Genomic DNA, 15,940 nt, shown 5'->3' with positions numbered 1-15,940 from the left:
CTGCCATCCCACTCAGCTAGGGTTCTCTTCTCCAACTCTTCTTGATCTAGGGTTTTAGTTGTTTTGGTTTTGGTGAGCATGGAAAGGCTAGTGATTTGATGAATCATTTTCTTCATTATCAGAATTGGCTGCTCTAACCATAGTTGTCTATTATGCACCTAGCTAAAGATATACCTAATCCATTCAATTTGAAACTCTTAGGGCATATGGGGAATATTTGTTAATCCTTTTGCTTCCAAAAACTAATGCTCAGGTTTTAGGGTTCCATCAACACATAACTTACCTAGGGCATCATCCATCTCTAGAGTACCAATTTCTTGAATTGCACATTTAAAATGAGTATGAATGTCATTAACAAGAAGTACCTTGGAAGGGATTTGAGATTGATCTCCTCTTGGGTCTAGGGTTTCAGCAACTGTGGACATGAGCTTGAAATCTGACACTTTACATTGAACACCTCAAACCAACATGTCATATCCTTTCTTCACCTTGCTACTGCTGGATGCCGTTCTCACTTAGTAGCTTGAGAGAACTTTGAAGAAATTTTGCAAAATTTTTGCTCAAGTCACTTGATTGCACTAAAAATAGCTCTTTGCAATATCACTTAAAAAATTCTCGATAAGAAATGAATTTGATTCCATGCCTTTTGTTAAAACTTTTCCATTAATTCTCAGTACAGAGAGATAAGTTACCAATTATGCTTGATAGTCTATCATCCACTATGCCAATGATCACTTGGTGACATCATTGTGATTTCTTAACCACAAGTGCCTTAAGTTAATTTTGACCTTTGATAGAGTCTATGACTCGACCTTACTCGGTAGAGAAGGTAACTCGATAATAACTAATACCGTTCTTGCTGAGTAATCCCTTTGTATCTTGTATATAGATTTGGATCTTTGTCACCTTTCAACTGGAACTGATTTAGATGTCTTCTTTGATAGCTTGGTTCTAGTTCTTCCATGAGAACTTAATTAGAAATGGTAGAGTCACCCGATTCTTGAGTGACTTGACCATCATTACTTGGACTAGTATCCTCGATAGACTTAGGAATCCATTGTTGTCTCATTTGCTTTCAAATGTTATTAGCCTTTGCTTTCGTCCCATCTTCAATTTGACTAGTATTCATACAATTTTTGGCAAGATGACCAAGTTTGTACAAACGAAACATCTTTTAGTGGTATCTCTTTTTTTCATATTATGTTTAACACAATTCATACCAATGTGTCCAAATTCTCCATAGTAATGACATCTACACTAGGTATTGTAGTCCCAACCAAATATTGCTTTCACAATTTGTTCTACAGGGTTCAATGTCTTTGTTTTGCATTTTGATGCCTTGTGTCCATGTTTCTTACATTTGTGACTATTTCCTTCAAATTTTAGTTTCTCTTTGCATTCATTAGCACTGTGACAATGCTAATTGTAACTGTAGCATTTTCCATTGAATTTTTCTTTTCCATTACTTCAACATTTATTTGATGTATGACCTATCCTACCATAGTAATTACAAGTAGGTCTTTGATTCTTTTGAGTAGCTTATTGGAGGATTCACCCTTTTTGTATCCAATTCCTACTTTTCCTTTTTGCCTATAGAGGTTTTTCTCATTTATTTGATCCGTGTTTGCTTGAGATTTCATCATTCTATCATTGATTTGTTTCTCTCTGTTTAGGTCATTTCTCAATCTTTCACTAATTTTTTTTTTAGATCTTAGCTTATTTTTTATTCTTTCATTGATTTGCCTTTCAAAATTTAGATCATTCCTGATTCTTTCATTTTCAAGTCTTAGGCTCATGATTTCCTCATTTGCATTGGAGATTTGATCAATAAGATCTGCTTGCTGAAGGGATTGGTTCTGGATTTCATTTTTCCTTCCATCCATTTCTTCTTTTATCTTATTTTTCTATTCCAAAACTTCACATATCCTTATTGACTAAATTTCTTGTTCTCTTTCAGCTTTCTTACTTCTTCTTGCAAGGAACCATTCTTCTCAAGGATTGCTTTGAATGCATCATTTGCTTCATCTGAGCTACTTGAAGGGTGAAGGTCTCCACTTCTTTCTTCAATGTAGAGATGATCATTCATTTGATTTGCAATTTCCTTTCTTCTTTTTAGGTATTGGGAAAGTTTCTCCTTAGCTTTCTTGAGTTGGGCAATGGCCATTTTTAGATCCAACTTTTCATTGTCAATAGCTTTTTCAAGTCTGAATATCTCCATATCCTTGATCTTTGCTCAAGTTGTTAAACTTTCTCTTGAGAACCACAAAGCCCTGATACCAATTGTTGGAAATATTCAAGACTATGCTAAGTTATTGAGAGGGGGGTGAGTCGGTAACTTATAAAACTTTGACAATTTCAATTCTTAATCCAATAAATCAATTAGTACTTAGTACATCACATATGCATGAGAAACTGAAAACATGAAAGCATCCATAACACTTCAACACAAAGATTTGGTGACCCAAAAACCTTCCAAATATAAAGTAAAATTGGGGTGGGGATGATGCCCACAAACTTTAGTATTGCAACATAAAGTTGGTCTATTAAGGCTAACATTGATCACTTCTGATGATCTACCCTGTTAGGAGCAAATAGGACTACTAGGTCCTCCTTGTAAGAGGATTTATAAATACACAATGAAGTATGTACTCAGTAAACAGATTTATAAAAGACTGTTAGGTCTACCTTGTTAAAGGATTTTGATTGGTTCACCTATTAGGATGAAGTAGTTGATCTCTAATTTGCAACTAAGTTTTCTAATAGAGATTCTTTACTGTATTGATCACGTTTTTGTGATAAATTTTCCTTTGCTACTCCTTATGCTGATATGGTCTTCATAAGTCTTTATCTATTGCATTCAAAACTTGAACTTTTCACATTCACAATACATATGCTCACATTTGCATTCTTATCATTTCTCATAAAATTTCATACATTTGAAATGATACAATACATTACATATATATACCAATCTAAATTACAAAATTTCAAAGTTGACCATGACACAAGTTAACAAAAATATTACAAAGTTGGCCCACATGAAGATACTTGGTTCTAAAGATTGACTTGAGGAGGTTCTAATACTCAAAATCTACTGTCATTGCTTGACATTATCATGTTCTTGGTAGACATATAAGCTCGGTCCATACTAATCACTTTCAAGTAGTCTTGAACTCAGTCTACACTAGTGACTCGATAGATATTGTGCAAGTTAGGAAACACTATGTCACTTGGTTACCATGGAGTGGCTTGGTTAACACTGGCTTCACACCACATGAACTGCAAACTTGGTAGATACTGTAATGCTTGATAACCACTAATAAACTTGTTGAACTTCATACTAACTGAATCTTCTTGGTAACCATTGAGAAAGTCCAAAAGACTCAGTAGCAACTATAAAGCTTGGTGGCTACTGAATTACATGGCAAACATTGTAAACTATTCAATGAGCTTGGTAGCTATATAGATTTTAAATAAGTGTGTGTCACTAATAAAAAACTTGACTGATATGTCAATAGTATGGCCTTCATAGCTAAAGCTGTTCTTAATAGATAGGAAGTAAAACTAACAAACAACCTGGTTTCACAGTAAAAATTGGAACCCCTAGAATGAATGAGAGAAAGAAAGATATAGAAGAAATGAATCCTAGATTTGCTCTGCATTTTCCACCTATCCACATGGAAAACTTCCCCAAGAAGTTAAAAACATATCTCTAATCTCTCCCAACATTTGGCAAATCAAATTCTCACTCATTTTTCCTCCAAATTTGAAAATAGCTTCAACATTTTTGATGGAACAATAACTATTTACAAAAGAAAAAAATCTCTAAAAAGTTCCATTAAAAAGCATGCAAATTGTGAAATACTAGAGGCAAACTACATCATTATGTATCAAATTTAAAACATATTGAGCCAACCAAACATATCAAGTGTATCATAACATAATTTTGTAACTGTATTGATGAAATCATTTCCTACAAATGAGCATCCCACTGAAAATATAAAACTCCCTGTAACAACTATCCTTTAATACCTATGTAAAGACTAGTTAAAAAATGGATAGTTTGTCTCTTGCCAATTCCAACAGTATATTGGGTGGCACATTTTGGTTCACTCTCGCCCCTCTAGCAGCCATTTGAAAAATTGGCCTAGGGCTATAAAATAGACAGTTTAAATGAATAGATTTGAAAATTTTGAAATATCTCTATAGTCTAAACAATAATAAATTCATCATTTAAAACAAAAATTTCAACTTGGAGATTAAATGCTAACAAAATGGGACTAAAATATTCATTATTTTAATATATCTCCTTATACCTCCATTAACGATTCAAACAATGCCACATGTCAAAAAATGATAGGCCTGCTTGACCACTGGTGGGTCCCACATAACATTATGCACTACTTTGAATCCATCTCCCATCATGTTTTTAATTCATGGGAGGTTTGTTAGAATTCTTTAGAATAACTGAGAGGGGGGGGTGGGGGGGGGGGGGGGTGAATCAGTTATCTAAGGTCCAAATGCCCTATTAATACCTTTTTACTACTTTTAATGAATCCATACACTTTTCATCCATCCAAACTTAAATCAATCATATAAGCAAGTTATAGTAAATCAATATGCAAAGATAAAACATCAAAGATCAACACATGACACAATGATTTATGTGGAAACCCAATTTGGGAAAAACCACCAGTAACATGCTACTTGATTCTCACTCTTCTGAAGTGATGCCCTGTTAAAAGCTTGCCCTGTTAAAGGCTTACAACACACTGTTAAATGTGACCCTATTAGAGGATTTCACCAAACTATTAGGAATGGGCCTGGTTAAAGGTGTTTAGAACATTCACTTGGGATGTCACCCTGTTAAAGGATTTATCTTATGGCTATTAAACCAACCTAATTCCATAGGATTTAAACTTACTCTTACAATTTCTAGAAAGTAACGCTAATGGTCTTTTGATCTGATATAACTTACAACATACTTTGCAAATTTCATATCACACTTTCAGTTCAATCCTTATGCTTGGCTTCAATCACTCCAGCTCTGACTACTTGTCTTCCTCTCAAGCTTCATCTCCTTGAGTCTTCTTACTCATTCTGCCAATGCAATCATCCTTGTGGTCGTTTATCCAAACAAAATTCCTATGCTTTCTTCTCCTTAGCACCTTCTTCAGTACTTCATGATTTTATGCTTGACCACCTCTCTCTCTCTTTTATTAACTTATGTCTTCTTAAATAGAAATCTGATTTGCCTTTGCTGCTCAATTCTCCCTCTCCAATTTTAGGGGTTCAAAATGGATTAGGTAGGATACAATGTATCTACCCCATATCTTGTTTTCTTCTAGATACTTCGCTAGTTGTATCCTTAAAAATGTTCTACACGGTGTTCTGTGCCACCAGTTCATCATTCTTATCTTCCTTTTAATTCACAAATTCTAGATAACAACCTTGTCGGCTTAGATCTGGAAAATCTTTGATTTCCAAAATAATGTAGCAAATCAACATTATTGAGTTACTAATGCTCAACACCTCTGTGTTACTCGGCACCTATACTTGCTTGGCACTTGGTTCTGCTCTGCACTTGATAAACTCTATGTCACTCGGCATCTGAACTTGCTTGGCATTTGAAGTTTACTCAGCATCTGAAGTTTACTCAACATCTAAAGTTTACTTGGCATCTGAAGTTTACTTGGAATTTGAAGTTTACTCGGCATTAACTAGAAATTTTCTTGGCTCTTACTAGCTTGCTCAGCTCCTTCTCTCTAATGAACTTAGTTGAGCTTTAGAAAAGACTTAGCTAAAACCTTAAATCTTTGATATGTTTTAGTGTGCCCATTCTTTGTATCTTATAGTATGTCATCAAATACACTTTTTCATCAATGGCTTAGATGATCTTTGTACTTCATTACAACATCATAACTTCAACCTTTCTCTAGGTGTTCTAGTTACGTCTTATTGATTGCCTCCTCCTTGAAAATCAACTAATTGATAGTATTTGGATCACTAAAGCAAAATTCATTCCTGCAAGTAGAAAGTTTGACATCAATGACAAAACAATGATTGAGGACATTCTTTACCAGTTCCATATATTATTCCAACAACTTTTCTTATGATCATTTCAATCATTTCCAACAATCTCCCTCTTTGGCATTGATGGCAAACCAAACTGATCAATTAATCAACTTAGTTACCACCAAGATTGTATACGTTGTCTTGCGTCATTTTTACTACTGATCTCATATATCTCCCTCTTTCATATATATTCTCCCTCTTTCATATATATCTCCCTCTTTCTTTGTATTGATAAGATTTTTGCATATTTCTCCCTCTTTGACATAAATGCCAAAGATGTAGCATCTCTATCATGCAAAATATAAGTTTTGGTTTCTTGTTGATTTTCTCCCTCTATCACCATGCTTGTGACTGATTTGGAGTTTTTTCTCCTACTGTCATCCTTTGCATCAACCTGTTAATATTTCAATGATTTATTTCTGTTGATGCAAGGCAGCTTCCTTGTTGCCTTAAACTGCTTGAGTTAGGGGTATTACCCCCAACTTGCCTCTAAGATATTCATAGGCATCCTTGGGCAATGGTTTGGTGAAGATATCTATAGTTTGTTCCTTTGTGTGAATGTACTACAACTTTACTTGTTTGTCTTCTACCAATTCTCTGACATAATGATACTTGATTGAAATATGCTTGGTTTTTGCATGCATCACTAGATTTTTGGATATGTTTATAGCACTTGTATTATCACAATACAATATCATAGGTTTTGTTACTTCTTCTTTCATTCCATTCAATAGATGTGTGAGCCATACAATGTTTGTGCAATTGACTGCAACTGCCACATATTCTGACTCTGTAGTGGACTAGGATGCACATGTTTGTTTCTTGCTAGTCCAGGTGACCAGCCTTTTGATTAGAAATAATGCACCTCCACTTGTGCTTTTTCTATCATCAATGTTTCCTCCCCAGTCTGCATCTGTATATGCATTGAGCTCAAATTTTCCATTCTTTTTATAGTATAGACCAAAGTTATCAGTTCCTTTAAGATATCTCATTATTATTTTTACTGCTATGAGATGATTTTCTTTAGGATTAGCAGAGAACCTAGCCACTATTCCAACTGCTAATGCTATGTCTGGTCTACTATGTACAACATATTGTAGTTTTTTAATCATGGATCTATACATTGTTTGATTGACTTCAACTGACTCATCATTTTTGGACAGCTTATTTCCTGTTGCCATTGGTGTGCTGACTAGTTTGGATTCCTCCAATCCAAATGTTTTAAGAATTTCTTTGATGTATTTTGATTGTGTAACAAATATTCCATGTTTGAGTTGATGTACTTGCAACCTAACAAAAAATTTGATTTCTCCAAACATAGACATCTCAAATTCATGTTTCATTTTGTCAGCAAAACCTTTGCAAAGTACTTCCTTACCACCAAACACTATGTCATCCATAAAGATTTCAGATGCAATAATGTCTTTACCTTCTTCTGCTTTGATGTACATGTTGCTGTTATCATCAGTTCTTTCAAATCCAATTTGTACTAGATACTTGTGAAGTCTCTCATACCATGCTCTAGGTGCTTGTTTCAAACCATAGAGTGCTTTATGTAGCTTACACACCATATCCCTATTGTTTTCATCAACAAATCCTTCTAGTTGTTCAATGTAGACTTCTTCTTCTAGTATACCATTTAAGAAGGCAGATTTTACATCCATCTGATAGAATTTAAAATCTTTGTAGGTAGCATATGCAAGTAAAGTTCTTACTCCTTCCATTCTATCAATAGGGGAAAATATTTCCCCATAGTCTATTCCTTCTTCTTGAGCACAACCCTTGCATACTAGTCTAGCTTTGTTTCTAGTAATCTCACCATTCTCATCTAGTTTGTTTCTGAATACCCATTTGGTGCCAATCACATTCTTGTTAGTTGGTCTAGGAACCAAAATCCAAGTTTTATTTTTTCTTATTTGATCAATTTCTTCTTCCATAGCTTTATACCATCCATCATCTTGTAATGCACCATATACTATCTTGGGTTCAAATTTGTTGATCAAACATGATTCATGTCTTAGTCTATTCCTTGTCATTGGTCTTGGATCTTTATCACCAATTATCTGTTCAACAGGGTGATCCCTTTTTACATATCTGAATAACCTTGGCTTTGTCCTTGTTTCCATGTTTGATCTTCCAGATTCAGGATCACTATGCACTTCCTTGTCAGGTTGTTCTTCATTATGTGTACTGTCTTCAGAATCAGATTGTCCATTTCCTTCATTTTGCAACTCGGCTTCTGAATGCAACTCGACATTCACTGGTTGAGACTCAGCTGAGATTGAAATTTGTTGTTGAGTTTCAATTTGATTGACATCATCCTTATCAATAGTCATTCCTTCATAAGAATACACAAAGGTTCTGTACTCTTCCATTTTCTTCGGTACTTCAGCTTGAACTTGTATGTGCTCATCAAAATTTATATTTGCACTTTTCACAATTTTGTTAGTGTTAGTATTCAAGCACTTATATGCCTTACTTCTAGTGGAATAATCAAGAAATATGCCTTCATCACTTTTTGCATCAAATTTTTCATTTCTAGCATCTTTAAGGATAAAGCATTTACAACCAAACACTTTGAAATTTTTTACATTGGGTGAGTAACCATACCATAATTAAAAAGGTGTTGTATTTGTACCTTTCTTGACTTATACTCGGTTCAGTGTATGAAAAAATACACTTACCACTTCTCTCCAGTATTTTAGAGCAATAGTCTTTTCATCATTAATGTTCTGGCATAGTCAATCATATATCTATTTCTTCTCTCAGAAATTTGATTCTATGGAGGAGTTCTAGGAGCTGACGTTTGTCTTTTGATTCCTTTATCATTACAGAATATCTTGAATTCATTTGATGTAAATTCACCACCTCTATCTGATCTTAGGCATTTCAGGATTTTTCCAGTTTCTTTTCAACTCTAGCCACATACCACTTAAACATTTGAAAAGCTTTAGATTTTTGTTTTAAAAACATAACAGTCATCATCCTGGAATAGTCACCAACAAATAGCATTATGTATTTATCTCCTCTATAGCTTTGTATTTCCATTGGACCACATAAGTCAGTGTGAACTAACTCAAGTATCTCTTTAGATGTATAGTTTTTGCTTTTGAAACTTGACTTTGTCATCTTTCCTAGCTAACATTGTTTGCACATGATATTATCAAGCTTCTTCAATTTTGGTAAACCTTCGACTTTCTTCATTTTACTAGTGTTGACTAGATTGTCAAAGTTGACATGACATAATCTTCTATGCCATAACCATTCATCATCAAATTTTGCAAATAAACAAGAAACATCATCCATATCAAGGTAAAACAAATTACTCTTTGTTTGATCTCCTTTTCCTATCAGTTTACCATCACTATCATAGATTTTTGCAATTTTTTTTCCAAATTTCACTTTGCAACCTATATTGCCTAACTGTGAGACACTCAGTAAATTGTAGTTTAATCCTTCAACATAGTATGCATTGTCACATGAAATTTGTTCTGTGAGCTTAATGAAACCTTTTCCTTTGATTTGGCATGGAGCATCATTACCAAATCTAACACTATTTCCATCATACTGAGTAAAATTAACAAACTTACTTTTGTCTCCTGTCATGTGATGTGAGCATCCACTGTCTATGATCCATCTGTCATTCTTGTTTATACATGTTACCAGTGCCACGGGGTCTTCTTCATCAGATTGGTCCTTCATGGCTACATAAACAACTTCATCATCATTGTCATCAGAATTTTCTTCAACAATATAACACTTCTTACCTTTTTCTTTGTAATCTCTCTTGTCATCATCTCTTTTGTATTTGTTGCCTTCCTTGGAATCCTTTTTCTGTAGACACCTTGCATCAATATGACCTACTTCATTGCAATTAAAACAAATGATAGGAATCTTACCTTTGAATTTTCCTTTGCCCTTGTGAAATCTTCTAGCGAGAAATGCTTCCAATTGTTCCACATCTTCCTCATCAGTGCTACTATCACTGGATACATACTTCATTTTTCTTCCTTTCTTTGATTTCACCCGTTCAACATCTTTCAGTGATAACTTGGCCTTTAAAGTAGATTCAACATTTTTAGGTCTGTAGTTGTCAAAGTTAGATAACTCAAATGCAGTGAGTCTACCTATTATACCTTCAAAACTTAGATTATTTCCTGGTATACATCTTAGCTCTTGTATTGCTGATACTCTAATAGCATAGATAGGGAACAAGGTTCTTAAGAACTTACTATTAATAGGATCTTCATCCAGTTGACCACTCAAGAATCTTATTGCACTTACCACTTCCTTTATTCTTGCACCATACTGAGCAGCATTCTCATTTTCTTCTATTTTCATGTCATCAAACTTTCCTCTAATACTTTCTCTTTTTGCTCTTTGTACATTCTGATCTCCTCCATAGATTTCTGATAGAGCTTTCCACATTTTGAATGCAGTGTCACATCCTTTGATATCATCAAATTTAGCATAGCTGAATGCAGAGGCAATTTCCAACATTGTCTGATTTCTTGCTTGTTTTTCATGTCTTCTGGAGTAGGAGCACCTGTTGGATCTACATGTTCAGTGACAATTGAATTTTTGGCATAATCTCCTATGGATCCAAGATGTAGCTTCATCAAAATTTTCCATGCAAAAAAGTTGTCTTTGTTGAACTTGGGAACTTCTCTCTTTGGCATTTTGATCTTTTCAGCTTGTAGTCCCTTTAAACTGAATCAACAGTCAGGCTCTGATACCAATTATTAGAATTCTTTAGAATAAATGAGAGGGGGGGTGGGGGTTAATCAATTATCCAAGGTCCAAATGCCCTATTAATACCTTTTTACTACTTTTAATGAATCCATACACTTTTCATTCATCCAAACTTAAATCAATCATATAAGCAAGTTACAGTAAATCAATATGCAAAGATAAAACATCAAAGATCAACACATGACACAATGATTTAGGTGGAAACCCAATTTGGGAAAAACCACCAGTAACATGCTACTTGATTCTCACTCTTTTGAAGTGATGCCCTATTAAAGGCTTACAACACACTGTTAAATGTGACCCTGTTAGAGGATTTCACCAAACTGTTAGGAATGGGCCTGGTTAAAGGTCTTTAGAACATTCACTTGGAATGTCACCCCATTAAAGGATTTATCTTATGGCTATTAAACCAACCTAAGTCCATAGGATTTAAACTTACTTTTACAATTGCTAGAAAGTAATGATAATGGTCTTTTGATCTGATATAACTTACAACATACTTTACAGATTTCAGCTCACACTTTTAGTTCAATCCTTATGCTTGGCTTCAATCACTCCAGCTCTAACTGCTTGTCTTCCTCTCAAGATTCATCTCCTTGAGTCTTCTTACTCATTCTACCAATGCAATCATCCTTGTGTTCATCTATCCAAATAGAATTCCTGTGCTTTCTTCTCCTTAGCACCTTCTTCAGTACTTCATGCTTTTATGCTTGACCACCTCTCTCTCTTTTTTATTAACTTATGTCTTCTTAAATAGAAATCTGATTTTCCTTTGCCACTTAATTCTCCCTCTCCAATTTTAAGGTTTCAAAATAGATTAGGTAGGATACAATGTATCTACCCCATATCTTGTTCTCTTCTAGAGACTTTTCCAGTTGTATCCTTAAAAACATTCTACATGGTGTTCTATGCCACCAGCTCATCATTCTTATCTTCCTTTTAATTCACAAATTTCTAGATAACAACCTTGTCAGCTTAGATCTGGTGAATCTTCAATTTCCAAAATAATGCAGCAACTCGACATTATTGAGTTACTAATGCTCGACACCTCTGTGTTACTCGGCACCTATACCTGCTTGGCACTTGGTTCTGCTCGACACTTGATAAACTCTATGTCACTCGGTATCTAAACTTGCTCGGCATCTGAAGTTTACTCGGCATCTAAAGTTTACTCGGCATTAACTAGGAATTTTCTCGGCTCTTACTAGCTTGCTCGGCTCCTTCTCTCTAATGAACTTAGTTGAGCTTTAGAAAAGACTTAGCTAAAACCTTAAATCTTTGATATGTTTTAGTGTGCCCATTCTTTGTATCTTATAGTATGTCATCAAATACACTTTTTCATCAATGGCTTAGTTGATCCTTGTACTTCATTACAACATCATAACTTCAACCTTTCTCTAGGTGTTCTAGTTACATCTTATTGATTGCCTCCTCCTTGACAATCAACTAATTGATAGTATTTGGATCACTAAAGAAAAATTCATTCCTGCAAGTAGCAAGTTTGACATCAATGAAAAAACAATGATTGAGGACATTCTTTACCAGTTCCATATATTATTCCAACAACTTTTCTTATGATCATTTCAATCATTTCCAACAAGGTTTCCATATAGCTACTGGTGAAATCCTCACAATTTTTGGTGGTAACATAGCAAACACTAGATATTTTAAAGAAACCTGAGGTAAGTCAAAATCATTTGACTTTGCCATCCACCTAGATGGGCGTGCTCCACAATGTGAGCTGTGCCTTTCAAAAGGTTGGTGTCCTTAAGACATTAAGTCTATTGCATTGAATAGTATTTAAACATTATAATGAACATCCACACTATGCATGTGTGATTATTCTTTTTTTAGTATTTTCACTCTGTTTTTGGTGCTAGCCATACTTTGGAATGAACACACGCAACCTTACCTTTTTTGGCACTTGGAATTTACTTTAGGTGAAGTTAACTCACCTCCTTGCATGGAAGGGAACATGATGCTTAGCCTCCTTATCTTCCAGGAGCTCTGTTTTATGTCTCAAGATGATTGGCAATGGCTTTGTATTTTCTTTTGACCAAACCATCTATCATCATTGCTTGGATGCACTTAAGACCATGTTGACGGTCCTTGAATTTCACTTGAACAATTCCATTTGGATGGTTCTCATAAACCTTTACCCTTTCTATTGGACTAATTTTACTACATTCCTCTGCTATATTTGCTTCCAAGTTTGATAGAAGAGTTGGATCATAATGTAACTCAATAGGCATAAACATGTTTTTCAAAAGCTCATTAGCATCAACATCTTGGCGTCATCAAAGCCATCCCACCCAAGAGCCTTCTATTCAAGATGCTTGATCTTCTTTTTCTTATATTTTCTTGGATCTCTTTTGATAAAAGTGTCCCCTCTCTACACAAATTTTGCACAACTAATAGACATAACATGTTTCCCGCCAAGGCATAAAGGAGTACCATCCAAGAGTTGAAGTTCCAAATCAATTGAAGGTTCCTTCAAGTATGTTACAAGTGCATCACCCTTTTATTTACCACTCTCTTTGTCAACATAAATCTTTATCCATAGCTTTTTTGTGTTAGGATCCTCTTTAATGATACCACATTTTGAGAATACCTTTGTAATTTCCTTAAGAGTAACATCTTTTGGTAATCCTATCACATAAATGTGTGTGTTGACTTTCAAATAAAACCAAGTATCTGGTGGTTGTTATCCTTTGACTTCCATTTTGAACCAGGTTTTGGATTCGTTGTCAGAAAAACAACTTTGAATTCATTTTTAATAGCAACATCTATCATATTTGGCATTGGCATTATTTCCTCCTCATCCACAAATGTCATTTCATCTTCTCCATAAAGTGATCCTTTATGAAAAGAACCATCTTGTGGAACCCAAGCCCGAAGTTTACAATCCCATTTGTATACAATTGCATCATCCTTTCTGAATTCATCTTCTCCATCTGGAGGAGTACAAGGTCTTTCATCAGTCTTGCTTGTATCTTCTTCTATAACAAAGGCATGTAACTTGACATCTGCCTCCTTTGTATTCTGGGATTCAAAGCCTTTGCTTCTGCCTCTACTTTCCTAACCTCCTCTTTCTATCTAATAAAATCATCATCATTTACCATAGTCTCGAAGTCACCATTAGAGGCATCATTTTTAAATATCTTCCCATTAACATGAGGTTGACTAATAAAATTAAATGCAAGATTTATGCCATCATTTTGATGTTGTTGAAAGTCTGATTCTTTGGTAGAAATCAGCATATATAATTCTTGAATGTCAAATAATGTCATCCAATCACTTCTGCCTTCAACCCATAACAATGTGCTCTCGGTGAAGTAACTTGATGCATAATATTCTTGCAGTTCACCAATAGTATAAGGGCCAACATATTCCTGATTCTCCCCAAGTATGTACCACCCAAGCTCCTAAGAAAATAAATCATTTTGATCACCTGTAACCTTTGTGTCACTCTGCATTTTTGGCTTGAATGAAAAAGAGGAGGTTACTTTGATTCTTGCAAATTAACTCCTTTAATATTCACATTAAAGGAATACCATCATGGTCTTCTCCCTACTCCAACCATTATTACTATAGCACCTTTATATTTCAAAAAATCACATTCATTCTAACACATTTTAGTCACTTTGAAAACTCCATGATGCCTTATCAATCAGATGGAATTTAGTGAAGCCCCAAGGTGGGTCTAGCTATAATTTTTTTTGTTTTAAAACAACTGATATGTCAAATTGATCTAATGAACATTAGGAATTGATCAAGATCAAAATCAACCACTGAACCATCATTTTATAACTCATTCCCACCTTTTTGCAAACTTTTCAATTTTGTGTTAGGAGGTGCTTTGACTAGCTTTAAAAACTGATCCAAACACCTAACTGAGCTCTGAGATCAAACATATTAACTCTCTATTCTATACACTTGCATCTTGTCAAATCTCATCTCGTGATGAATTCTCAATCAAAATATATTGACCATCAAAGTTGCCCTCTCAGAGCTGCCTACTGTATACACTAAAAATTGTCCTGAATGACTATAATACTAGTCACATTCCTCTACTTATTTAATTAAATTATTTTAATTAAATAAGTTCATTTTTGCCTAAGTATTTAAATTTAATTTAAATACTCCTAGCTCTAATGTGTTAATTTAAATTAACACATGTTTCTCCACATATTCCTTTTTTTAAAATAAATTTTATTTATTTAAAATCCTCCATATTCCCATTAATTCTTCTAGACCTAAATTAAAGTAAATTTCATTTAATTTAATTTTTATACTAATCTATAAGCCTAAGAGTATGTGTACTCTTATGAGTTGTCATCATAAGGGTTTGCATTTCTTTCTAAGCACATGGTGTTTACAACTTGAGAACTTTCTACACACATGTGCCACCTCATCATTTTATCCTCCCAATTAAGGATATGAGATAAAGAGATAAGGTGCTTAATCCTTATCCTTATCCTTATCCTTATCTTCTAGACACCCTCTAGATGTTTCCTGAGAGTCTTTAAATAGAAGCCTTGTCTCAAGCATTGCATTTAGAGGATTATTGGATTGCATTGATACACCGTCGCTTTGAGTCTAGAATCACTAGATTGAGAGCTTGCATTATAGGTACATTTTCATATGGAGTTCATAGGTTGCATCTTAGTGATTTGATAGTTGGCAAGATTTACATTTTGTATTGCATCTTAGTTTTTGTTGTGCATGCATATTTAGTTTACATTCTAGTTTAGCTTTCATTCTAGTTATAGCTTGCATCTTGCATATTTAGTTTACATTCTAGTTTTAGATTTCATTCTAGTTATACCTTGCATTCATAGATAGTTTTCATCATTTCATGTTCATTGCATCATAGAATACCTTTGAGTGTGACTTCCTCCATAGTCATATTTTGAAAGTATTCTTCTTTTTATATAGTCTAGGATCATATTGCACATTCACTTTGCACTCACACTCACATTTGCACTTCCACACAAGGGATTTACTTATTGTTGTGTTTGTGAGAGCATACCAAACACACCCTCCATCAGAGATACACCAACAATGGCTACACATAGCTGCCCTTGTTGAGTATTAGAGGTGGTTGGAATTT

At 34.4% G+C, this 15,940-nt stretch overlaps 1 pseudogene; it reads right to left on the bottom strand.

The window, feature by feature from the left end:
- Positions 1-12,846: 12,846 nt before the first annotated feature.
- Positions 12,847-14,387, bottom strand: LOC149580308 (uncharacterized; annotated as a pseudogene).
- Between the last annotated feature and the right edge of the window lie 1,553 nt (positions 14,388-15,940).

Source organism: Cupressus sempervirens, chromosome 1, assembly GCF_028749045.1.
Source record: "Cupressus sempervirens isolate cs-2001-9-10 chromosome 1, ASM2874904v1, whole genome shotgun sequence".
Classification (NCBI taxonomy): Eukaryota; Viridiplantae; Streptophyta; class Pinopsida; order Cupressales; family Cupressaceae; genus Cupressus; species Cupressus sempervirens.
Note: the sequence above shows the minus strand (reverse complement) of the source record. Positions and strands in the feature narration are given on the sequence as shown.